Genomic DNA, 25789 nt, shown 5'->3' with positions numbered 1-25789 from the left:
GGGGGGGGGGGGGGTGCGGTTCTCCTGTTAGTCTGGGAAGTTCCAATGAACTGTTGATAGGAATATTGTTCAGAGAGCAGAGAAGAAAATTGGGCAACATACTGGGCCCTCCTGCCACTTAAACATGACCAGGTGAGGGGCTGCGGTTTGGATCTCCTTTGCCTGTAAAAAGAGGCTGATCTGAATGGACACCTAAATTTTCTCTCAGCTCTTGCACATGTAGTTTTTTGGCATTCTTTTTTTTTTTTTTTTTGGGTTGAATGTACAGGAGGTGCATTTCTGCCTCTAGGGAGTTTGCAGGGCAAGGGGGTGTGAACATCCAGCTGCTGGGACCATAATGGCTGTGGCACTCCTTGCCTTAGCCCGCTAGCTCCAGAATGTGCATATCTCTCCAGCCTGGTGAGAAGAGGGAGGGGGTTGTGGATCTCCTGGGCAGGCAACCTGGGGATGGGGCTTTGATCAAAGGACTGTTGGCTGCCTCCAAGGAAGGCAGACTGCCCCCATCACTGCCCGTTTTTTTTCTCTTTTTTACCCAGCACCTTCCCTCTCCCCCATCCTCAGCAGGAGCAGACCCTCTCCTTACCCCATCTCAGGTGGGAAAAGGACCTGCCAGTCACTTCTTTGGGATAGGCCTTTCCCTTGCCTCAGTGCTGGGACACTGGTGGGCTGCTATCTGCAGGTTTGGAGCCTAAAAATGTTTGAAGGGAAGGGTGGAGGTGGGAGACTTCTCAGCAGGAATATCTTTTCTATTTTCAGAGTGACTTAGACCATTGGCAGTGGACCTTGGAGGGAAGGCCCTGGTAAGAATGGAAGGAGGTGGGCTACCTTGAGAAGATAAAAAGATCCGTTGGAACTGGAGTATAAGCCCCACTAGGGCAGGAGTTTTGTCTTTTTCTTTCACTGCTATATGCCCAATCCTTGCCTCCAGAATGTCACATTGTGCCATTTGCTGAGCACATGCTACATTTGTCTTTAATTAAGATCAGAAATAAAACTGCTCTTTCCCTTTGTAGTTGATTTTGGTATATTATCTTTAACTGCTGTTTACAGCCAAGGAAATCATTCATCTTGTTCAGATTTAAGAAAAATGAGAATGGATGGAGAAGGGATCCATTCTCTGCATCTCTATCCACAACATCCTCAAGCCCAGGCACTGTAAAAAAAAATTCACATTCAATGTTTTGTTAGTTCATAAATTCTTCAGTAATGGTTGGAGATTTCTGCTCCCTAATTCTTAATCCTTTGGGGGTCTACTATTGATGGGTTAGTAATAAATGCCTGTAGGTGCAGCCTGACCAAACACTTGCAGGTATGAAAGACCCATTAGCTTGTTTTTTCTCCCTTGCCTTTTAATTTCCATGGAGAGAAGTGAATAAGCTATGGCCAAAGATGAGTTCATGTTTCCATGATCTTGTGGCCTTCCTGAAGTGGTTTTAAGCAAAGGAAGATAATGCATCTATCTGCAGACACCAAGAATTAACTTAAATTAACTGTGGAAACGATCTACATGTTTAATAATTTGATAGTGCTTCGTGCCCCAGTTTCTAAATTCTGATATGGGAGGGAAATAATTTAATTCCTAAAATGCCTAAGGTAATTTGGGAGACTGGAAATTGACTCTGAGTGGAAATACTGATGACTTGGCCCCTGAATTGAGCACGCAGACTTCGCACAGTGGGAACGTGGAATCACCTTGATAACATTCCCTGTGGGTAATCTGGAAACAGCTTTGAGTTTCTTGCCTTGCTAAACTCTGCTGGTAGCTGCTGTTGACTTCTGGGTATGAAGAGAAGGTGAACTTAAAAGTGCTTTCCTGTGGGAGCCTGGGCCTGTGGATGAGTCTACATTATAATGTCCTTAAGAACCTAAGGGCCCCAGGCACAGAGGACAGGCTAATGTTCAGAGACCCAAGGCAAAATGCATGGCACTGGACCGATGTGAAGTCTCTCTTGAGGCACAGAGAGGGTTCTGACTTGTGTTAGAAGTCAGATGGCAGTGAAAGTTCCCTCTCTCTTTCTTTCTCTTAGTGGAAACATATGGGAAACTGTACTTTGTGCCCTGTTGTAACCCATATCTCTATTGCTTGGCTGATTCTTTTGTAGATTCTGAACACTTGGGAAGAATCCTGCAGAGATTCAAGGTGGGCGTGAGAGGATGGATAAAACCTAGGTAATTTTGCATTTCTTTGTAATAGACACAGGCTTGCATGTCTGTTTGCCACCTGTGTTCTGGCACTCTGCTTTTGGTACTCTGGCCCAGCCCATAGACATGGTTTGATCAAAGAAGCCCAGTATTTTGCTAGGCATTACTGAACAGGTACAGACCCAAGGGCTATCCTTGAAGTTTTTTCTGAGAGTCCAAGGGTCACAACCAGCAAGAAACTCCTTGGGTTTCCATTGAACTGAGGTGTTATTGGGGTACTTGAGTGGAACATCCAGGTAGTGGGTCCTGGGGAGTGGGGAATGGCAGGCAGGTCTAGTGATGGTGGAGAAGAGAGAAAGTAGCTAAAGGCAAATTGAGGAAAGGTAAAGGGGAAGGAAAGAAGATGTGAAGATATAAAGGAGATCAGCCACAGTATGATAGGGGTTAGAGATCACTGAAAAAGCTGTCTGATTCTGCAATTCAGAGACAAAATCCTGCACAATGTATGAAATATCAGAGAATGAAAGAAAGTTCCTGGGATGATTTATTACAATAAGATGACAGCTTTGATACTGTGGTCATGGAGTGCATCTCTTCAGAGCTGACCAAGTCTGAGGAACCCTTCTTGTCTAGTTCTAGTCCAGTTTCCCTATTACCTGAAGTTCTTTAAATTTTAAGTTTTAAAAGCTGAGAAAGGAAAATTGAACTTCCTTTTACAATGCATTATCCAGTCCTCTCTTTTTACATTTGAGGCTGCCATTTTCCATAACAAATTAAAAATTAGACCCTCTCCCAGTGTTTGTCGAGAGAAGACTGTCTTTCCAAAGGGAAATCTGAATGGGGTGCCTCTGACTCTTACACCCCTGGGTACTGCCCCATTGTCACACTGTCATACAGATCCTGGTGAGAGAGGGACAGGTGGCAAATGAGGTCTAGTTAGTATCCTTGGATCTACAAATGAGGATGTACGAGCAAACGAAACAAAACAGGTCTTTGCAGGGGTCCCACTCATCCCTTCCCACCAGGCTAGGGAGGGGTCTTGTGTCATTCTTGCCTTGGTCAGCAGTCTCCAGCTTCTGGACCCACAGTCTAGGTTTGTGCATGGAGGGTAGAGGTGGAGTGAACTCCTCCATTTAACTCTATAGAAGGTGTTGTTACTCTTTGGATAGGTGTGGAATTTGGAGATGGATAATCTTGGGTTTGCATCCCTGTTCCACCAGGCAAGTTACCGGTCCTCACTTTTTTTAATATAGAAAAATACTCTTGTCCAAATTTTAACAACTCAACTCCCTAGATTCTACATTCTTTGTCTTGCTCATTCTTCTGCTCCTTGGGGAGATCATCTTGCAAAGCTGTAAGCCCAGTTGAGCAAATTCCTTGGCAGTTATCTACTAAGCAAAGTTTCCAGGAGGAAAGTAGAAAAGTGAAAAACAGTCCCTGGGTGTGTGGGAAACTTCCTTGGACTATTTAGGCCTAGCGTGTAGCTAATGCCTTAGTCAGTGTTCCAGAAAGAAAGAGAAAAGTCAAATCCCTTGTTTTTCTTCCAGAAAATTGAGGACAATTGTATTGTTCTAGAGAGGGTAAAACCCATCTTAACAAATCACATGAGAAAGATTGTGATCGAGCTATGAAGAGAATATCTGTCTAAGGGTCTATTATCTATCAACTTTTTGTCATGGAAGATTTCAAGCATATACAAAAGTAAAGGCAAAAGTATAATGAAATATAAACCATTATCCCAATTTGGTTGGGCTATCAATACTAATTTATAGCCACTTTTATTTCATTTGTATCTTCACTGTCCCTACCTCCCACCCTTCACTAGGTTTTTCTGGATCAAGTTCAAAACACCATATTATTATTCTTTAATTACTTTAATACCTCTAAAAGATATGGACTTCTTATTTTAAAAAATAAAAATATAACCACAGTATCATTACCAAACCTCCAAATATTGCCAGTATTTTCATAATATTATCAAACATCTAGTCAGTACTTAAATTTCCCTAGTAGTCTCAGAAAAGATATTTGCAAATGATATATCCAATAAGGGGTTAATATGCAAAATACATAAAAAACTTATACAACTTAACATCAAAAAAAACCCCAAATAATCTGATTTTAAAAATGGACAGAGGATCTGAATAGACATTTTTCTAAAGAAGACATACAAATGGGCAATCGACACATGAAAGCATGCTCAACATCACTAATCATTAGGGAAATGCAAATCAAAACCACAATGAGATAGCACCTTACACCTGTCAAAATGGCTAGAATCAAAACAACAAATAACAAGTGATGGCAAGGACATGGAGAAAAAGGAACCCTTGTTCACTGTTGGTGGGAATTCAAATTGGTGCAGCCACTGTGGAAACGAGAAAAAATTAAAAATACAATTACCATATGATTCAGTAATTCCACTACTGGATGGCTACCCGAAGAAAATGAAAACATTAACTTGAAAAGATGTCTGAGTCCTATGTTTATTGCAGAATTATCTATAGCTAAGATATGGAAGCAATCCAATGTCCATCCATAGTTGAATGAATGAATAAGAATGAATGGAATATTATTCAGCCATAAAAATGGATGAGATCTTGCCATTTGCAACAACATGGATAGACCTGGATGGTATATTGCTAAGTGAACTAAGTCAGTCAGAGAAAGACAAATACCATATGATCTCACTCATACGTGAAATTTAGGAAACAAAACAAATGAATAAACAAAGAGAAAAAGAACAAAAAAACAGATTCTTTTTTAATACAGAGAACAAACTGTTGGTTACCAGAGGGAAGTTGGGTAGGTGGCTGGGTGAAGTGGGTGAAGGGGATTAAGAGTGCACTTATGATGAACAATGAGTAATGTATGGAATTGTTGAATCACTATATTGTACACCTGAAACTAATATAACACTGTATGTTAGTTATACCTCAATAAAAACATTTTAAAATTTCCCCAATAGTGTCATTTTTAATGAACAATTAGTTGGATTGATCCAGAATCCAAAGATCTTCCCGATATGTTCAGTTGATAAGTCTTCTAATTCCCTTGGATTTATAGATCTTCCCTCCCTTTTTAATTTATTATTTAAGTTGAGTTGTTTAATAAGTCAGATTGTTTGTCATGTAGATTTTTCCTACAGTTTGGACTTTTTGATTATGTAGTGTTGGTTACCATGTTCTTCTGTCCCCTATATTTTTGGTGAATTGACAGATCGAGAGGCTTGAGCATATTCAGGTTTTATATTTTATTTTTCAAAAATACTTGTGATGCGTTTTTCTGTGGAGGCTTATAATGACTGGTTGTTGCTCTTTTTGCAAATTAAGATATCTATGATTTTGAGTCTAAGCTTGATTCATCTCTTATAAAACTCCCCATCAGCTTATTGCCTCATGGTCTTTGCAGTCATTAATGACAATTGCCTATTGCCATCAGAGATTACAAGATAGTGGCATTATCATTTCACCCTTTCTTTCTTTATAAGTTGGAATACTTATGTAAAGAAAAACTTTTCCTCATCAACTGTTCGTTATTTGGAAATACAGTTTATGCAGAAGTAGGCTAAATGCTTAATTCTGTTTATTTACCCGTTTTTAAATAATTTGTTGGTTCTCGTAGAATCTTGCAAAGGATACACACACACACACACACACACACACACACACACACACATATAAGTATATAGTTAACTAACAGTTTTCTAAATATGTGTGGTGTGTTTAAATCCATTCATAGCCTTCTAGATTTCTAATATGACAAGATATTACTCACTTTACATATCCTGCCTCATACATGGAATTATCTATTTATCCAAGTAGTCCTGGTTCTTAGTTGATAGAAATAGTATTGACACCAAAATCTAGGTTCTAGAGGTGTTTGTTGCTTCTGGGTAGGTCATTGTTTCTAGGATTTTACAGTGGACAGTGCTAAGAAGAAAAAATTTTCTTAAATCACATGATATTTCTAATTCACTATAGGATTATAAGGTTTTTACTGAAGTTTTTCATTTGATATCTGTATCTCTTTTCACTTGTGCTATCACATTGATATTGTTACTTATTTGCTTTATCATTCCTTTGTATATGGGGTGTGCATTTCTGTTCTTGTATCAAAATGTCAATTCCAATTTTTACTAACAATGTGGTAACTGAAAACAGTTTGAGTTTTACTTGCTTTTGCTTTTTTTTTTCTTTTTGCCTTTACGGGATGCAACTCACTAGCTACACAAATTAGAATAACTAAGTTTTAGAATAACTTCAGATAATTGTAAGTGTACTCTTCAACTTTATATTTGGTTAGTATTATTTGCTGCATATTGCTTTTTATTTCCTTCATTGTTTTTAGTTTGTTTCATACATATATAATTTTTTACCTGGTTTCAAAGTCAAAGCTATAATGGGAGGTATAGTCAGGGAAATTTAGTTTTCTTTCTTTTTTTTTTAAGATTTTATTATTTTTGACAGAGAGAGAGAGAGAGCACAAGCAGGGGGAGGAGAAGAGGGAGAGGGAGAAGCAGCATCCCCACTGAACAGGGAGCCTGATGTGGGACTCAATCCCAGGACCTTGGGATCATGACCTGAGCCAAAGGCAGATGTTTAACCATCTGAGCCACCCAGGCACCTCAGGGAAATTTAGTTTTCATCCGTTTCTTCTACCTTGCTTTCTCCTCTACTCTATAGAATACCATTTGATCAAAGTTTAAAAAGTTACTTTTTATATTGGTTTGCCAGAGCTACCATAACAGAACATCACAGACTGGGCAGCTTAAACAACAAACTGATTTCTCCCAGTTCTGGAGGCTGGAAGCCCAAGATCAAGGTGTTGGCAGGATGGATGCCTTCTCAGTGTGTCTTTACTTGGTCTTTCTCTGTGCATACATGTCCCTTTAGTGTCTCTCCATGTCCAAATTTCCTCTTTTCATAAGGACACCAGTCAGATTGGATTAGGACCCTTCCTAAAGACCTCATTTTGATTTAATCACTTTTTATTTTTAGAATTTTTTAGTTTCCCCTGGTTCATCTGTGCTTGAACTGCCCTCTGTTGTGTCAGAGTTAGGAGTTGGTTGTGTTCCCTGAGTTTTCTAAAGAGTGTCTTTTTTGTTGTTGTTGTTAAAGATTTTATTTATTTATTTATTTATTTATTTATTTATTTATTTGAGAGAGAGAGAGAATGAGAGCGTGAGTAGGAGGAGTAGAGAGGAAGGGAGAGGGAGGGGTAAAGACTCTCAAGTAGACTCCATGCTGAGCAGGGAGCCCAATGTGGCGCTTGATTTCAGGACCCTGAGATCATGACTGGAGCTGAAACCAAGAGTTGGATGCTTCACTGACTGAGCCACCCAAGCACCCCGATTTAATTACCTTTTTAAAGATGTGACCTGCAACTACATTCACATTCTGAGGTACTGTAGGTTAGGACTTCAAAAGATAAATTTTTGGTGAGACAACTCAACCCATATCACACTTCCATTTAAAATATCTAAGCCGGGGCACCTGAGTGGCTCAGTTGGTTAAGTGTCTGCTTTCAGCTCAGGTCATGATCCCAGAGTCCCACATCGGGCTCCCCACTCAGCGGGAAGTCTGCTTCTCCCTCTGACCCTCCCCCCCATGCTCTCTCTCTCTCTCTCTAACTCTCTCTCTCAAATAAAATCTTAAAAAAATAAAATATCTAAGCCAACATACATATATACATATTTTCCTCCATGTAGATAGTGTTAACATATTATATAGTTAGTTCTACTTTATCTTTTTAATAACAAAATGTTCTGGAGCTTGCTCCATGGCAGTATATAGAATTGTTCCTATTTGGAAGATAGTTTTTTAATGGTTCATTGATCTCAAGAATTTTCTGATATTGGAGGAAATATATTGATTTCTCACTCAACTTTAAGACTTCAAAGATGGTAAGATAGATATTTGAGGCATAAAAATGTATAACTATGTACAGATGGAATGGCCTTGAGGTCCTTGTATATACAACTTCAGACTCCATGTATGCGCTTGGAGTGACCTTTCTGTTACTGGTCTATTTTTCCATATAAGATAGAGGCAAGGACATATGTAAAGACAGCATTGCCCAAAGACATGGAGTGCATATGTGAGGTACAACAGTACTCTGACATTATTAGAAGACAGAAATGTTACTAGACCATGTGACATCAGAACACCATAAGCTTGGCCAGTGAAAATGGAAACTATGTAATTGATTGCATAGTATGTATGGAGTCCTTATAAAATGAGGTGATCAATTGTTTTGATTTAGATTTCCTTGATGCTGAGAGATGTTGAGCGCTTTCTCATGTGTCTATTGGCCATTGGATGTCTTCTTTGGAAAAATGTCTGTTCATGTCTTCTGCCCATTTCTTGATTGGATCATTTGTTCTTTGGGTGTTGATTTAAAAAGTTCTTTACAGATTTTGGATACTAGCCCTTTATCTGATACATCATTTGCAAATATCTTCTCCCATTCTGTTGGGGTTGTCTTTTGGTTTTATTGACAGTTTCTTTTGCTGTGCAAAAGCTTTTTATCTTGATGAAGTCCCAATAGTTCATTTTTGCCCTTGCTTCCCTTGCCTTGGCAATGTTTTAGGAAGAAGTGGCTGTGGCTGAGGTCGAAGAGGTTGCTGCCTCTGTTCTCCTTTAGGATTTGGATGGACTCCTGTCTCACGTTTAGGTCTTTCAACCATTTGGAGTCTATTTTTGTGTGTGTGGTGTAAGGAAATGGCCCAGTGTCATTCTTCTGCATGTGGCTGTCCCATTTTCCCAACACCATTTGTTGAAGAGACTGTCTTTTTTCCATTGGATATTCTTTCCTGCTTTGTCAAAGATGAGTTGACCATAGAGTTAAGGGTCCATTTCTGGGCTCTCTATTCTGTTCCTTTGGTCTATGTGTCTGTTTTTGTGCCAGTACGATACTGTCTTGATGATGACAGCTTTGTAATAGAGCTGGAAGTCCAGAAATGTGATGCTGCCAGCTTTGCTTTTCTTTTTCAACATTCCTCTGGCTATTCAGGGTCTTTTCTGGTTCCATACAAATTTTAGGATTATTTGTTCCATTTCTTTGAAAAAAGTGGATGGTATTTTGATGGGGATTGCATTGAATGTGTAGATTGCTCTAGGTAGCATTGACATCTTCTTCAAAATATTTGTTCTTCCAATCCATGAGCATGGAATGTTTTTCCATTTCTTTGTGTCTTCCTCAATTTCTTTCATGAGTATTTTATAGTTTTCTGAGTACAGATCCTTTGCCTCTTTGGTGAGATTTATTCCTAGGTATCTTATGGTTTTGGGTGCAATTGTAAATGGGATCAACTCCTTAATTTGTCTCTCTTCTGTCTCGTTGTTGGTGTATAGGAATGCCACTGATTTCTGTACATTGATTTTTATATCCTGCCATTTTACTGAATTCCTGTATGAGTTCTAGCAGTTTTGGGGTGGAGTCTTTCGGGTTTTCCACATACAGTATCATATCATCTGAAAACAGTGAGAGTTTGACATCTTCTTTGCCGATTTGGATGCCTTTGATTTCTTTTTGTTGTCTGATTGTTGTGGCTAGGACTTCTAATACAATGTTGAATAGCAGTGGTGATAGTGGACATCCCTGCCACATTCCTCACCTCAAGGGGAAAGCTCTCAGTTTTTTCCCATTGAGAATGATATTCGCTGTGGGTTTTTCATAGATGGCTTTTAGGATATTGAGGTATGTACCCTCTATCCCTATACTCTGAAGAGTTTTGATCAAGAAAGGATGCTGTACTTTGTCAAATGCTTTTTCTGCATCTATTGAGAGGATCATATGATTCTTGTTCTTTCTTTTGTTAATGTATTGTATCACGTTGATTCATTTGCGGATGTTGAACCAGCCTTGCAGCCCAGGGATAAATCCCACTTGGTCATGGTGAATAATACTTTTAATGTACTGTTGGATCCTATTGGCTAGTATTTTGGTGAGAATCTTTGCATCCATGTTCATCAAGGATATTGGTCTGTAATTCTCCTTTAAGATGGGGTCTTTGTGTGGTTTGGGGATCAAGGTAATGGTGGCCTCATAAAATGAGTTTAGAAGTTTTCCTTCCATTTCTATTTTTTGGAACAGTTTCAGGAGAATAGGTATTAATTCTTCTTGCAATGTTTGGTAGAATTCCCCTGGGAAGCCATCTGGCCCTGGGCTTTTGTTTCTTGGGAGATTTTTGATGACTGCTTCAATTTCCTTAGTGGTTATAGGTCTGTTCAGGTTTTCTATTTCAAACTGGTTCAGTTTTGGTAGTTGATACATCTCTAGAAATGCATCTATTTCTTCCAGGTTATCTAATTTGCTGGCATAGTGTTGCTCCAAATATGTTCCTATAATTGTTTCTATTGCTTTCGTGTTGGTTGTGATCTCTCCTCTTCCATTCATGGTTTTGTTGATTTGGGTCATTTCTCTTTTCTTTTGGATAAGTCTGGCCAGGGGTTTATCAATCTTGTTAAATCTTTCAAAGAACCAGCTCCTAGTTTTGTTGATGTGTTCTACTGTTCTTTTGGTTTCTATTTCATTGATTTCTGCTCTGATCTTTCTTATTTCTCTTCTCCTGCTGGGTTTAGGCTTTATTTACTGTTTTTTCTCCAGTTCCTTTAGGTGTAGGGTTAGGTTGTGTATTTGAGACCTTTCTTGTTTCTTGAGAAAGGCTTGTATTGCTATATACTTTCCTCTTGGGACTGCCTTTGCTGCATCCCAAAGATTTTGAACAGTTGTGTTTTCATTTTCATTGGTTTCCATGAATTTTTTCAATTCTTCTTTAATTTCCTGGTTGACCCATTCATTCTTTAGTAGGATGCTCTTTAGCCTCCATATATTTGAGTTCTTTCCGACTTTCCTCTCGTGATTGAGTTCTAGTTTCAAAGCATTGTGGTCTGAAAATATGCAGACAATGATCCCAATCTTTTGGTACCAGTTGAGACCTGATTTGTGACCTAGGATGTGATCTATTCTGGACATTCTCCAGCAAAAGAATGTGTATTCTGTTGCTTTGAGATGGAATGTTCTGAATATGTCTGTGAAGACATATTCATTTGTTCCAGTGTGTCCTTTAAAGTCTTTATTTTCCTTGTTGATCTTTTGCTTAGATGATCTGTCCATTTCAGTGAGGGGGGTGTTAAAGTCCCCCACTATTAGTGTATTATTGTCAATGGGTTTCTTTGCTTTTTTTATTGATTGCCTTATATAATTGGCTGCTCCCATGTTAGGGGCATAGATATTTACAATTTTTAGATCTTCTTGTTGGATAGACCCTTTCAGTAGGATATAGTGTCCTTCCTCATCTCTTATTACAGTCTTTGGTTTAAAATCTAATTTGTCTGATATAAGGATTGCCACCCCAGCTTTCTTTTGGTGTCTATTAGCATGGTAAATGGTTTTTCACCCCCTCACGTTCAATCTGGGGGTGTCTATGGGTCTAAAATGAGTCTCTTGCAGACAGCATATCAATGGGTCTTGTTTTTTTATCCAATCTGATAGCCTGTCATTTTTGATTGGGGCATTTAGCCCATTTACATTCAGGGTAACTCTTGAAAGATATGCATTTAGTGCCATTGTATTGCCTGTAAGGTGACTGTTACTGTATATTGTCTGTGTTCCTTTCTGGTCTATGCTGCTTTTAGGTTGTCTCTTTGCTTAGAGGACCCCTTTCAATATTTCTTGTAGGGCTGCTTTCGTGTTTGCAAATTCCTTTAGTTTTTGCTTGTCCTGGAAGCGTTTTATCTCTCCTTCTATTTTCATTGATAGCCTAGCTGGATATAGTATTCTTGGCTGCATATTTTTCTTGTTTAGTGCTCTGAAGATATCATGCCAGTCCTTTCTGGCCTGCCAGGTCTCTGTGGATAGGTCTGTTGCCAATCTAATGTTTCTACCATTATGGGTTATGTTAGAAGAATCTGTATCTCAAAATTTTCAAACAACTTCTTATTCCTTTTATAAAATTTTTTATTTTTTTGGGTGTATTTTGGTCGGTTAGAAGAAAGTGCCTCCCAAAATTTTAAAGAAAGAAAGACTTATATATGTACAAAATAAAGGTTGATATGATGAAGGGATGGAATATGACTGTAAAGATGAAAATTATAAAAAATTTTATAAAAGGAATAAGAAGTTGTTTGAAAAAAAGAAAGAAGAGGATTTAAAGAAAGAAAGAAAGAAAAAAAAGAGGGGGAGAATGTGATCAGGCAGGAGACTAGAGCAAAGCCATAGACTAGAGATTTAGGGTATATTTTGATCTGTTAGAAGAATCTGTATCTCAAAATTTTAAAGAGATAACAACTTATATATATATATATGCCAAAAATAAGGGTAACTACTATGAAGGGGTAGAATATGACTCTAAAAATGAAAAATAAAAATTTTTTTTAAAAAAAGGGATTGATAAGATGTTGGTTGAAAAAAGGAAAAGAAAAATTCAAAAAAAAAGTTAAAAAAATTATCTTTGAAAGACTAAAGAATCTTGGTAAAAAAGCCATGAATTCTATGTGCAGTATTCCCCTAGCGCTGGAGTTCTGCCTTTCTCATTGATCGGTAGACTTGGTCTTGGCTGGCTGTTCTTGCTGATCTTCTGGGGGAGGGGCCTGTTGCCGTGGTTCCCAAATGTCTTTGCCAGAGGCATAATGCCCCGCCCTTGTCCGTTTGGGCTATGTAATCTGCTTGGATTTGCTCTCAGGAGCTTTTGTTCCCTGCAAGCTTTCCATACAGCTTCGGAGGATGAGAGTGAAAATGGCGGCCTCCCAATCTCTGCCCTGGAGGATCTAAGAACTCGGGCTCCGCTCCTCAGTGCGCCCCCAGAGAAAAGCAGTCAATCACTCCTGTCTCTCTGGTCTCCGGCCGCACTCTGTGCTCATCTGGCCTGTGACCGAGCATTTCTATCTCCTGCACCCAACCCTGTGTGGAGTCTCCAAACCCAGCAGATCCCTGCGGTGTGCTCCCATGCCAATTTTCCAGGGGAAGGAAGGAGAGTCTCCCTGGATCTGCTGCTTGTTGGGTCCCTGCTGGAGGAGCAGTGAGTGGCCCGACTGTGCCGTGGATCACGGTTTATGGCAACCCCAAGCTGAGAGCCCACGCCTTGGCTCCATCTCTTCAGCTGGCTTCCCCGCTCTGATACCTGGGAGCTCTGCTGCACTCAGGCACCCCTAGTCTTTCTGTGACCTCGAGGGTCCTGAGACCACACTGTCCCGCAAGGGTTCCACCCCCAGCTTAGCCACTGGAGTGACATCCCTCAGCGGAGCCCACTTCTGAAAGTCCGATTTTGTCCTCCGTTGCTCTATCACTGGCCAGAAGCGGCCGATGGAGCCCCCCCCCCACTGTCTATCCTCCCGAATATCGCCTCGGATTCAATTCTCTGCACGTCCTACCTTCCAGAAAGTGGTCACTTTTCTGTTCAGAGAGTTGTTGCTGTTATTTTCTTCGATCTCCTGTTGAGTTCGTAGGTGTTCAGAATGGTTTGATCCCTATCCAGCTGAATTCCTGAGACCAGACGAAATCCAGGTCTCCTACTCCTCCATCTTGCTCCATCCTCTCCTGTAATAGCTTTGTTAAAAGTCCTTGACTGCTATTTTTAACATCTCTATCATTTATAGATCTATTTTTTTGGCTGAATTTTCTTTTTGTTATGAATCATAATTTGCTGACTTTTTGCATGTCTAGTAATTTTTAATTGGATGCAGAACATTGTGAGGTTTATGTTGTTGAGCATGTGGGTGTTGTTGTCTTAAAGAGTTTCAAAATTTGTGTTGGCAGAAAGTTAGGTTTCATGGTACTGATTGATTCTTAGCAGACTTGTTTTTAAGCCTATTTAGGGCAGTTCTAGAATAGTCTGTACTTTAGGGCTAAGTTAGCCCTCTACTGAGGTGTGCTCCTTCTGGCAACTCTGCATATTTCCCAGAGTATTCTATTGGCTAGTTAGAATCTGTATACCTTCCAGTCCTTGAAACCTCTAGGAACTATTAATCATTATAGTTCTTTTTCAGTTCTTTGTCCAGCCTTGTGGATTTTTTCCCCATGAATGCACAGATTCATATTCAGTGAAAAGCTAAAGGGGCCCTCATCCAAATTTTTGGAACTCTTCTTCTTCTTCTTCTTTTTTTTTTTCTTTTGAACTCTTCCTTGCTAGTTCAATTCTCTCTGGTACTTTGCCCCACTAATTCCAACTGACTTGGCCTCCCTGAGCTCTGATCTTTTTCTCCTCAGCTCATTGAGATTGTGGAGCTCCGCTTGGCTTTTCCTGTCCCTTTGCTGTTGTTTTAAAGTTGCTTTCAAGCAAAAATCCAGCTTCTTTGCTTCCTTTTTGCAGGGATCACAGTCATATTGCTTGATTTCCTATGTCTGAAAAAAGTTTTTATATATTTTGTGAAATTTTCTATTTGTTTTAAGGAGAAAAAATATTCTGAACCAGTTTCTCATTTATGGCCAAGGATCAGAGTCATAATTTGTTAAAACAGTTTAAATATTTTCAGATAAAGTTCACACATTTTTATTGGTCAGTATGTCTTTTTACTTTTATCTAAGTCCATCTTTTTACCTTTAATTAAGTCCATCTTTTACCTTCCTCACATCTTCATCCTTCCATTTTCTTTTGTTGATAAAAACTGCAATGTATGCCGAAAGGGTTTCCCACCTTCTGGATTTTACTGATTGCATTCCCATAGTGTCTTTTAACATGTTCTTCCATATGCACTTCCTGGTAGTTGGTAATTGAATTTAGAAGTTCAATCAGATTCAGATTCAGTTTTTTTCCAAGACTACTTTAAGGTTGTTGGTTTGTTTTTCCATCAAAGAGGCACATGTCTCTCTTTTTGTAATGTTAGCAGCCATGGATGTTCAATAACAAGATCAAAGCACCTCTTTAAATTTGTTAATGTATTATAGAGACCAGGCTCTGGCTAGGCGGAATTTCTAGATTATGGAAATGGAACTACTATTTTTAGGCATGTACTTGTTTTCAAAATATCAACTACAATGACATATTTAAACTCTGATAAAAAATAGAATTAAAAAATAACCTATATTTTTATTTCTATTTCTTTATTTTTAAAAAAATCTTAATTCCAGTATAGTTAACATACAGTGTTATATTAGTTTCAGATGTATAATATGGTGATTCAACAATTCTAAAATTACTCAGTGCTCATCATGATAAGTGTACTCTTAATCCCCTTCGCCTATTTCACCCATATGCCCCTGACCTTTCACCTCCCCTCCGGTAACCACCAGTTTGTTATCTATAGTTAAGAATGTGTTTCTTGGTTTGTCTCTTTTTTTTAATGTTTATTTTTTTGTTTCTTAAATTCCACATATGAGTGAAATCATATGGTACTTGTCTTTCTGACCGACTTATTTCCTTAACATTGTACTCTGTAGATCCATCTATTTTGTTGCAAAAAAAAAAAAAGGTGGAGTGTTTTTAAACTTGCTCAAGGAAACCATTGACCCGTTTTTACAAATTGAAAGGAGGCCAGCCTGAACTATATAAATTCATACATGTTACTTTCAAGGTTGTGCTCTAACTAAAGCTGGGTTCAAGTGATACTGCCAGGAGGGAAGGCACCTTAAGTCTTTCAATGAGAGGCAAAGATGGCTTTACATATCAGTCATAAGACAAGGATGCTTCTGTAGTGCTTAAGGGCATGTAAAAGCTGTTTGTAGTCTAAATTTGTTTAAATATTTCCTTTCAGGCTAGTTTATGGGATTGACTCATATTAGCTGTGAACAGAGGATTTTTTTTCAGTTTAAAAATTTTTAATTCCAGTATAATTAACATACTATTTATATTAATGTTATATTAATTTATAATTATATTAATATCAGGTGTACAGTATAGTGACTCAACAATTCTATACATTACTCAATGCTCATCAAGATAAATGTACTCTTAATCCCCTTCACCTGTGTCACCCATCCCCCCAACCTGGTAACCATGAGTTTGTGAACATAGGATTTTTAAAGCAAAAGTGAGTGTCTGTCCTAGCTTTTATACTAGTAGACATGAAATTATTTATTTTTACAAAGAACTTTCTATTATACGCTTTCATTTCTTCTTCCTAATGATTTTTTATACAATATTATCAGCCTAATTTTGCACAGAAGTTTCAGGGACTTGGAGAACCTCATTTAGCCAGGGCTCCCTGCCTAGAATTCCTGGTTGTTACACACTTGCACTCCATGTCCTAGAACACAGTGGGAAGGTTCTCTTTCATCTCCCTACTTACCACACCTGTGCAGAAGAATCAATGTTGATGTTTTCCAAGTAGCTTTTGGGATAGTTATTGCAGGTCAGGCCTGCTCGTTGTGTCTTGCTTTGAACTTCATTTGTCTGCAATGTCTGGGAAACTCTGGAAACATTTGTCTAGTGTGTTGGTTAGTCTTCACTGGTATGCTCAATACGTCGTGTGTGTCGGTATACTCCCCAAAGTGGTCTGAGCCATGCTGGCAATCTGTCTGGTTGCTTATACCAATCTGCAGCTAACCCTTGTCCTTCGGGAATGCTCCCAAGATGTTTTGTATATCTGGTAAAGCACAATATTGGTTTCATAAGCTCTGTACTGTTTATTTTTGGAGTATTGCGGTGCGGTATTAGTATTTCTTCCTTCACCACACTCCAGGTACACCTTAGAGGGTAATCTCCTCCTCTCTAGATTAAAATATTTGTTTAGTGTGGGATTTTTGGCCTCAACTTTCTGGAAAGTATGTTTTAAAAGCTACTTCAGCCATCTCCACTCAGGTGTGGTGACAACGTCTTAGCATTGATGTGGCCTGTTGTTGGCTTATTGCCAAACAAGACCTGATACTTTTTGCCTCTTTGTCTCACTCTCTTGAGGGAAGTAAAATTAAACCTTATTTTCACCATTCTTGTAGAGCTATAGCAACCATACATCCATTTGGGTAATAGTCCTATTTCAAAATTTCTAATTAACATAAATTATTGAGATGCTCTGGAATTTTGTATATTTCAGAACTCAATCCATGTCTTCCAGATTTCTTCCTTGAACGTAGAAATGGCATCGAAACATTTTTTGTAAGGTCTCATGTCCTGTTTGTTGATTTTAAAACTGTGATCATTGAAATTTTTGCAGGAAATGATTTGTCTTAGCCAGGGTTTCCCTGAGACACAGCCAGAAAGAGAGGCTTGCATGCAGGTAGTTGATTTGGGAAATGATGCCAGGAAGCAGGAATGAGGAGCAGGGAGGAGACAGGGAAGGATAGGTGCATTTCTTAAACAGTGGGTGTTAAGCCGCTGTGTGTCCCATGTTAGTGCCCAGGTCCCAGCAGGCATTGGAGGTTTGGGATGAGGTGCCGTTGAGTCACATTTGCTTGGAACTGGTGGCAGCAGAGGCTAGAATAAGATGTGAGCTAAGGCTAGAAGGAGATGTGGGCCAAGGGGCACTTCAGTGGTGTCCATGAGTGGGGTCAGATACCCTATTGGGGAGAGAGGGAACAAATTCTGGCATATGGATCTTTAAATGAAAGTCTTGAATTTGTACCAGATCTCAATTCATGTTGGTATGTGAGAAAGGATGAAAGAGAGCATCTGCATTTATCGAGATGCTAACATCTCCCTCCCAAGAATTCCATTTGGGTTACATTTTCAGTGTGTGCCTGGCTCTGACACCAGGAAGAAGCACAGGAGCTCATGGTGAATGCACATTTAAACAATAACATTTTGAGGGGTTGAATGGTTTACCCCAGGACTGATGTCAATTCAAGCAAATTGTGGGTCAATATTTCCTTTATCTTTTATTATTTTTCTACAGGTCACTTAAGGATTACTAGAATTGTATGGAGGGACTTATACAAATTAAAATGTACTCAATCAATTATACACAAGTGTTCAATCAAGGCTGTGTCAAAGCGAAAGGCCACAGGGGCATTCTTAAGGAATGGAAAACCAGGCTGTCATTCTCCAGAACTTAATAGGTGTGAGGCTGTATTAACTGAGACCTGCCTCCTGTTATCTCTAGAGTCCTACTGAGGGGATGAAGGGTCGAGCTGGTGCAGGTAGGATGGGGCATCAGAAAACAAAATAGTAACAAGAGCAATCAGGGAAGCTACCTTTTACTGAGCATGTTAAGCTCTCTATCTGTTTTAATATATCCAATCCTCATAATAATCCTGTGAGGTCAATATTATCATCCCTCTGTTTGCAAAGGAGAAGAAGGCTTCAAGAACTTGTTCCAGGTGCCTCAGCTAGTGAATGGCAAAGGAGCCTTTTGGATCTAGGTCTGGCTGAGGCCAAGCATGGCCTTCTGTCTCCATCTAGCAGTGTAATCTTGTCAAACTGCTTAATTTCTTAGCAGCTGTTTCCTCACGGGGGAAATAAGAATTGTGGTGAGGATTAAATTAAATATGATAATGTTCCTGAAACGGTCAGTTCAGACTAACTGCTCAGTAGATGAGGATTTCAGAGTATAAGAGGGCGACTCATGGGAGCCATATATTGTCTGATACCAAATCCTTGGCAGTTTCCTATACTTTTCCCTGCAAAGATTCAGTGAGTCAGTGAGCTGTGACCTATCTACACCAGAGGCCTCATGTGAGTTGAGGCCACTTCTGTGATGGTGATAATTTGAACTTGGAGATGCTCGGGCTGGGCCAAATGTCTGGTTCCAACATTTCACATTGGCCAAGGGATGGAATGGGTGGAGAGCCTTTTTGGACACTAACCCTTGCAGGCAGGGACTTCTTACAGTTGACCTCCTAGCACAAGGCTCTTTCTCTTTCTCTTGCTGCTCTTTCTTCTAATATTTCCAGATTTGAGGGCTGACGGTAGAGCTGAACTTCTTCACCAGGTAGGCTCTGAGTGTGTGAGACCTCCAGAGTGTCTGAGTTTGTTTTGAGATTATGCCATTTTGTGAAGTGTCTGGCTTGCTCCTCCTGTGCATTTGGTCTCATGCATTTGGTCTCTGAGAAGCTTATATTCAGAACGTGTGAAGAGAGAGGGAAATCTGGACCTACCTATACCTTTCCCCACAGATGGAATTGAGTGTCTGGAAAACAATGACTTTTAGCAGAATCTCTTACAAGATGCCAGGGGCCTTGCCTCAAGGTTTGGCTAGGGTGGAAAGAAAGATATTCTAGCATCAGGCCTTTGAGTTCCTACTTGGTCAAAATGTTCTCTCAGTTGGCATGGGGATTATTGCCCTTTAGGGCATTATGTTCTACTTGGGAAGAGTGAACCCAGATGAAATGATTTGAGAATGTTCAGAAAGAATCTTAATAATACCTGGAAGGTAAGATTGTAGAGACCAAGTGCTGAGTATCTACCTAGGAAGGATCCATCCCATTCAGTTCAGAATCCCCAGGCAAAGATTTCCTGATTAGGTGGGTTTTAAAGGGTTTGAAGAAACTTCCCTTCTACAGAAGAGAACTGTGTACCAATTCTATGCCACACCCAATGCTTTGCACTGTGGGATTATAGAACTCACCCTCAAGGAGGAAACTGCAGTCCTGGGATTTTAGGGAAGGAAGGGGCAGGATGGTGCATTTCTCCACCATATGCAAATCACAAACCGGCTTGCCTTTCTGTTTGTTTAACACTTACTGTTTGTTGGCTCAGAGTCAGGCAGCAAACACGTCATCTTATTTACTCCTTGCAGTGGCCTATGTATATATGGACTCCAGACTTGAGTGAGGGTAGGCAAGCTGCCCAAAGTCAAGAACAGAAAGGGGGAGTCATGGCCAGGCTGTCTTGCTACAGAACACCTGCTGTTTACACCCAGGTCTTCTGCCTGACACATCCCCAGCTGGGACATGATTTGGGATCTGTTGTGCACCAGGAACCATGCAGAGCCCTTTGTGAATATTTTTGCAGTCAGTCATTTAACTGCCCTATAGCCCATACTGTTACTGGCCTAAATGTCACCTGAACAATAGATAAAAATATAAAGCTGAAAGTGAACCAGGTCCCTCCTGGGGCACAGTGGTTCTCTTAGTAAGCCCCATGGTCAGACAGGTCATCTGAATTATATTCCTATTTGAATGTTCAGAAGGGCTTGATAAGGATGTGGCATATGGAGTCTGTGGCATCAGGTGAAGAAGTATGTGTTATTTGTGTGTGCACACTTGTGTGTATATGTATGCATATACGTGTATATGTGCATGGATGCAGGTGCATATGTGTATGTGGGTGCACATAGGCTCATGTGTGTGTGTATTTATGCAGGTATGTGTGTGTGCGTGTATGTGTATATATATATGCTTATGTATAAAGGAAGAAGAATTGGAGGACAGATTAAGTGCTTAAACATGTGTGTGAAGATGTTATTGGAGCTCTGTCACCTGATTTCTGGTAATTTTTCTACCACTGACAAGCTATATAACTATGACCAAATCAGTTAACCTATTTGGACATTAGTTCTGCCATCTGTTAAATACAGGGATTGGACTGGCTTATCCCAAAGGGTCTTTCAGCTTGAAAAGTCAATGTTTCCAATGTGAATGCTCCGAAGCCTTAATGATTCCTTGTTGAAAGTGTAAAATGGCATGAGCTGACCGAGCTGGTGCCTTCTCTGGCAGATGAGTTGTCCTTGATATCTTATGCCCTTGAATCATGCGGGGCATGTATGCTTCATTGTGTCAGCTATTCTTGTAGTTTTATTCTAATCCTTCATCTCAGCGACATTTGTTTTGGCTTCATTTCTGGGCTTCCTCCTTAAGTTGTATTTGGTTTTAGCCCTTATTATGTGGTCCTTAGGGGCTGGTTATATTGATCAACTTTCTTACAAGTCCACTCACCTGTGGAAATGAACTATGGGGTCAGGCTGAAGGACTATGGGAGTAGCACCTACTTCCTGATGTGACCACCTTGGGGAGGAGGGCTGGGGAGCCCAGAGCCTTTGAATTCTGGTTTCCCCAGTGAGTTGGTCAACACTGACTTAGATCTTGCTGAAATATAACATTATGTCTTCCTTCAACAGAGAACTTCTCAGTGTGCCATGAGCTTTCTGGCAGGCACCCCCAGGGCCTGGCTGTGGGGGCTTGCCTGGTGGGGTTAGGCCAACCCCAGGGGTTCTAGGTGACAGTGGGGGTGCCTACATCCTGCAGCCTCTTTCCATCTCCCATCAGTAAATGGAGGCAACAGGAGTTGTGCTACTTAGAAAGATTTTGGAGACACTCAAGGAGCTAGTGGGTGTGAAAGTGCTTTGTGAAGAATACAGAGGGCAAGGGCATGGTAGGTTTGGTGGACAGGCTTCAGGGGCAGACGCACCTGGGTCTGAGCTGCACTTTAGTTGTTGTCTAGTTATGTGGCTTTGGAAACTGCTCAATCCTTTGAATCTCAGTTTCCTCCTGTGTGAAGGGCTCGCAGAGTAGGGCTCAATTCAGGGTAGGAATCTTTCCTTTAAGTCTGAAATGCTTTACAAAGGAAGAGTATTATAATAAACATAGCCTGAGGCCAAAGGAGGGGTGTGGTGGGGGGTTGGGAGAGATGCCTGGGAAATAAGTAGGTTATCATCAAATGATGGGATTGCTTTGGTCCTTTATAATAAATTAAGTGGATCACCTTTCTCATCTATCTTCTTGATGTATTCAGGGATTTTCCCTGAATGAATCCTAGTATTATTTCATTTCATTAAAGGGGAGACTACCACTTTGTGATTTGATCTGCCTCTTTTCTCTTTTCCCCTTCTCCATTGTCATGTGCTGTTGTCCAAACCCCTTAGTGTCCACAATTGCATGACCACTAAAATCTGCTATCCTGTATAATCCAAGCCAAAGTTAGAGGCTTTTGAGACCATGAGATAGTTCTGGGATAACCACTGAGGCAAGTGATTGTGGATGACAGACATAGGCAGCAGGGAAGCACTTTAGCTGCCTGCACACAGATGGGGTAGAGGGGGAAGCCAACCGGAATTAGGTTGTTAGGTTGTCAGCTGTCTTCCTGTTTAACTCTGGCAGTGTCTCATGGGACAATTTTGGAGAACGTAAGCTGAAGTTCTAGTTTAATAGCAGGCCAGCTGAGTCAGAGCAAGCTTTTGCATTCCTTTTTTGAATCCCACGGAACCCTCTCTTTCTCTTTCACTTGAATCAGTGGGGGTGGGGCAGATGACCTCTGCTGAGCACTTAGGGTCCTATGAGACACCCATGCTTGAACATTTTCTAAGGTAATTTCCAAGCCGCTGTGTGACATAGTGATCATTACACCAATTTTGCAGATGAGGAATTGGAAGCCAAGAGAGTGAAACAACTTGCTAGGCCACACAGCATATCCTCACCTGGCAGGGCTCCAAGATGGAGCCTCTGACCCCACGTCCTCTCCTTTGCACATGCTCTACTTTCTGGGAAATGGTCCACGGCCAAAGCGTTGTCTTTGTTTTAATAAAGGGTGATTAAATTGGGGAATGAAAAGAAGAGATTTAGATCTCTATAAACCATACCAAGAAATAAAACCCTATTTTTGGGGGGTGGCCAAAGTGGCAGAAACTCAGAAAAAGACCCATTAAAGGGGAGACTACCACTTTGTGACTTGATCTGCCTCTTTTCTCTTTTCCCCTTCTCCATTGCCATGTGCTGTTGTCCAAACCCCTTAGTGTCCACAATTGCATGACCACTAAAATCTAACACCATCAGTTTAGCTAATCTGTGTGTGCTTGTTCCCATGTCAGGGGTACTACATCAGGCTTATTACAGTCATTACTCAAGTCCTTACACTAATTATAAACAGAAGTGAAAGTTGTAAATTGGGTATAACTACATTCCACAGAGGAAAAAAAGTTGCTAGCAAAAAATGACAACAAATCAATATTCTTTTTTTTAGATTTATTTATTTTAGAGAGAGAATGTGAGTGAGTAGGGGAAGGGGTAGAGAGAGAGGGAGACAAGCAGATTCCCTGCTGAGTTGGAAACCTGAAGTAGGGCTTGATCCTAGGACACCGAGATCATGCCCTGAGCCAAAACCATGATTCCAATGATTAACCGACTGAGCCACCCAGGTGCCCCCAAAATCAACATTCTCAATACAAAAGAGTTATTGCTAATTAATAAGGAAAAGATGAACATTCCAATTGAAAAATGGTTAAAGGCCATAAGCACATAAAACTCATATATAAAAGCATACATAGAAGAAACAGAATTAGTACACTTGCATAAAGTAGTAAATGGAAGTACAATGCCCTGCTCAACAACATGGCTTTGGGAGCAGATCTACCTCGACTGAGTTCTGGGTTTACTATTTACTAGCTTCATAACTTTTAGCAAATTACTAAGTCTTTGTTTCTATCTGTGAAATAGGGATAATAGTAGTACTTATCTGGAGGGGCTATCATGAGATTTAGAAAAAATAATTCTGTAAGGTGCTTAGCACAGTGCCTAATGCATAATACACTTTCAATGCATGTTAGCTATTATCACTACTAGTAGTATATGTGCATTGATAACAAGTAAGATTAATATTGACTGTCTCACTGAAATCAAAGAAATGCAATTCAAACAACAGTGCAATATTTTTTGTTACCTATCAGACTGGAAAAAAAGGTGAAAGAATTGATGATACCCACTGTTGGTGAGGTGTGGAGAAACAGGTTCTCTCCTACACTGCTGGGGCAATGGGATGTGGCACACTATGTCCACAGGGCAATTTGGCAATATGCAGTAACATTGAAAATGCGATAGGTTTTGGCTCATATCCTAGAAATTTATCACAGGGAGATAATTGGACAAGTGTACAGTGATGAATGTTTAAAGATGCTTATACTGGTGTTGGTTTTTTAAAAAGATTTTATTTATCCATTTGAGAAAGAGAGAGAGCATGATTGGGGATAAGAGGCAGAGGGAGGAGGACAAGCAGACACCCCGCGGAGCAGGGAGCCCAATGAGGGGCTCGATCCCAGGACCCTGAGATCACGACCTGAGCTGAAGGCAGATGCCTGACTTACTGGCCACCCAGGCACCCCGGTATTGTTTATAAAAACAACAATTCAGAAGCAACCATAAGTGAATTAGATCAACACATCGTACACTTTAAACTTATACAATGCTATATGTCAATTATATCCCAGTAACAAATTCAGAGGTGATTTAAATGTCCTTCAGGGAAATTTATTAATAAATTAAGCTTCATCTGTACGATGGAATACTATACGACTACCAATAGCAGTGTTCTAGATCTTCATTCCTAATTATGGATGAGGCTTTCTGACATACCAATATATAAACAAGTGGGTTTCAAAATAACATCTGTACAATGTTTATGTCTATCCACCTGATAGTTCAGTAAAAGAAACAGGTGTGGAAAGATGCACTTTAAAATGCTGACATTCCTCTCCTCTTAGGAACTAATTTTATTATTTGATTTTTGTGTGAGTGTCCATTATCTTTTTAATCAGAAAAAAGAAAAGGAATGAACTTTTTGTTTTGTTTTGTCCTTTAGCAGCATACCCTAAACAGAGATCTACATGTTGATTTTGCTTGTGTAAACGGACTTGGAGTTGTGTTCCAAGAACACATCATCATAGCTTTCTTTCTTTTCTTTTTTCCTTGTTTGTCATTCAGAAGTGTTTCTTCATTCCTTAGTCTATGACTCATGGAAGAAGATATTAGAACCAATGTTTTGCAAGACCTTCCCGTGAAATGGAAAGAACATCAATGTTGGCTCCAGTAAGAGGCGTGCACTTAATTTTGCCTTGCTTCATCAATAATGATGAGGTTGCATGGATTTCCTACTACTCCACAGGGGTGGAGTGAACCAGAAAGAACTGGTCAGCCCTCGACATTCAGGTGCTATCGAATACTAGCCCTAAGGCCAATGACGCTAACAGAACAAACATGAAATTTCCTTTTGTTGCTTAGAATCATTGTGGTAGGATTCCTGAGGCATCACCTGGACTGCGTCACCTGGACTGTGTCACCTAGCTGGACACATAGGGGAGCTGGAAGGATGCCACATGTGAGGATTTTGGGGATCTGTAACACTATCTGGGTCCCCCAGTAGCTCCCAAATGATCCTATCGTCCATCTCTTCCCTTCCTGGCTTGAACTTCCCACCATAAATTAGAATTGAAAAATGCCTTTTGTCAGTCAGCCTTTGTCCTGCAATGTACACAGTGTTCAGTGAACCTTGTTCTATTTGAACCATACAACTGTCCTGCCACATAGGCAGAGTAGGAGTTATCATCTTCACTTTACAAAGGAGGAAAGGGTTCAAACAGATTATGGAACTTGGATGGGGACACGCAGCACAGCCAGGACTAGAATTCAGGTTGTCTGTCCCTACTGGTTTTGTTTTTTGTTCCCCCGTGATTTCACAGCTCTTCGGAAAGCTGTTGTCATCATGTAAAAGCTCTATGTGACTGCCCTATATTTATCTTTCCTAACCAAGACACACAGCTTTAAACTGTGATCCTAAACACACACACACACACACACACACACACATACACACACTGAAACAAAATTTCAAAAAGCAAAACTTAACCCTACCACACAGTGTACTCAATGACTCAGGTATTTTTTTTGTCTTTTCATTCCAATTTATTCTATTCTTTTTTAAAAGAAGAAGAAGGAGGAGAAGAAAAAAGAAGAGGAGGAGGAGAAATAAGAAAGAAGAATGAAGGAAGAAGGAAGAAGAGGAAAGAAAAAGAGAAAGAAAAGTTTGCCCATGAATCAGTAACTCCATTTCATGACATCCGGGGTGGTC

General features: G+C 40.0%; 1 long non-coding RNA gene across 1 annotated transcript; it reads left to right on the top strand.

Moving 5' to 3' along the window:
- LOC113927439 lies at nucleotides 1-25586 on the top strand. Its single transcript, XR_003521634.2, has 3 exons — nucleotides 1-800; nucleotides 2103-2169; nucleotides 24646-25586. It is a non-coding gene; the product is annotated as an uncharacterized LOC113927439 (long non-coding RNA).
- Nucleotides 25587-25789: the final 203 nt, after the last annotated feature.

This window comes from Zalophus californianus, chromosome 7 (assembly GCF_009762305.2).
Source record: "Zalophus californianus isolate mZalCal1 chromosome 7, mZalCal1.pri.v2, whole genome shotgun sequence".
NCBI lineage: Eukaryota > Metazoa > Chordata > Mammalia > Carnivora > Otariidae > Zalophus > Zalophus californianus.
Note: the sequence above shows the minus strand (reverse complement) of the source record. Positions and strands in the feature narration are given on the sequence as shown.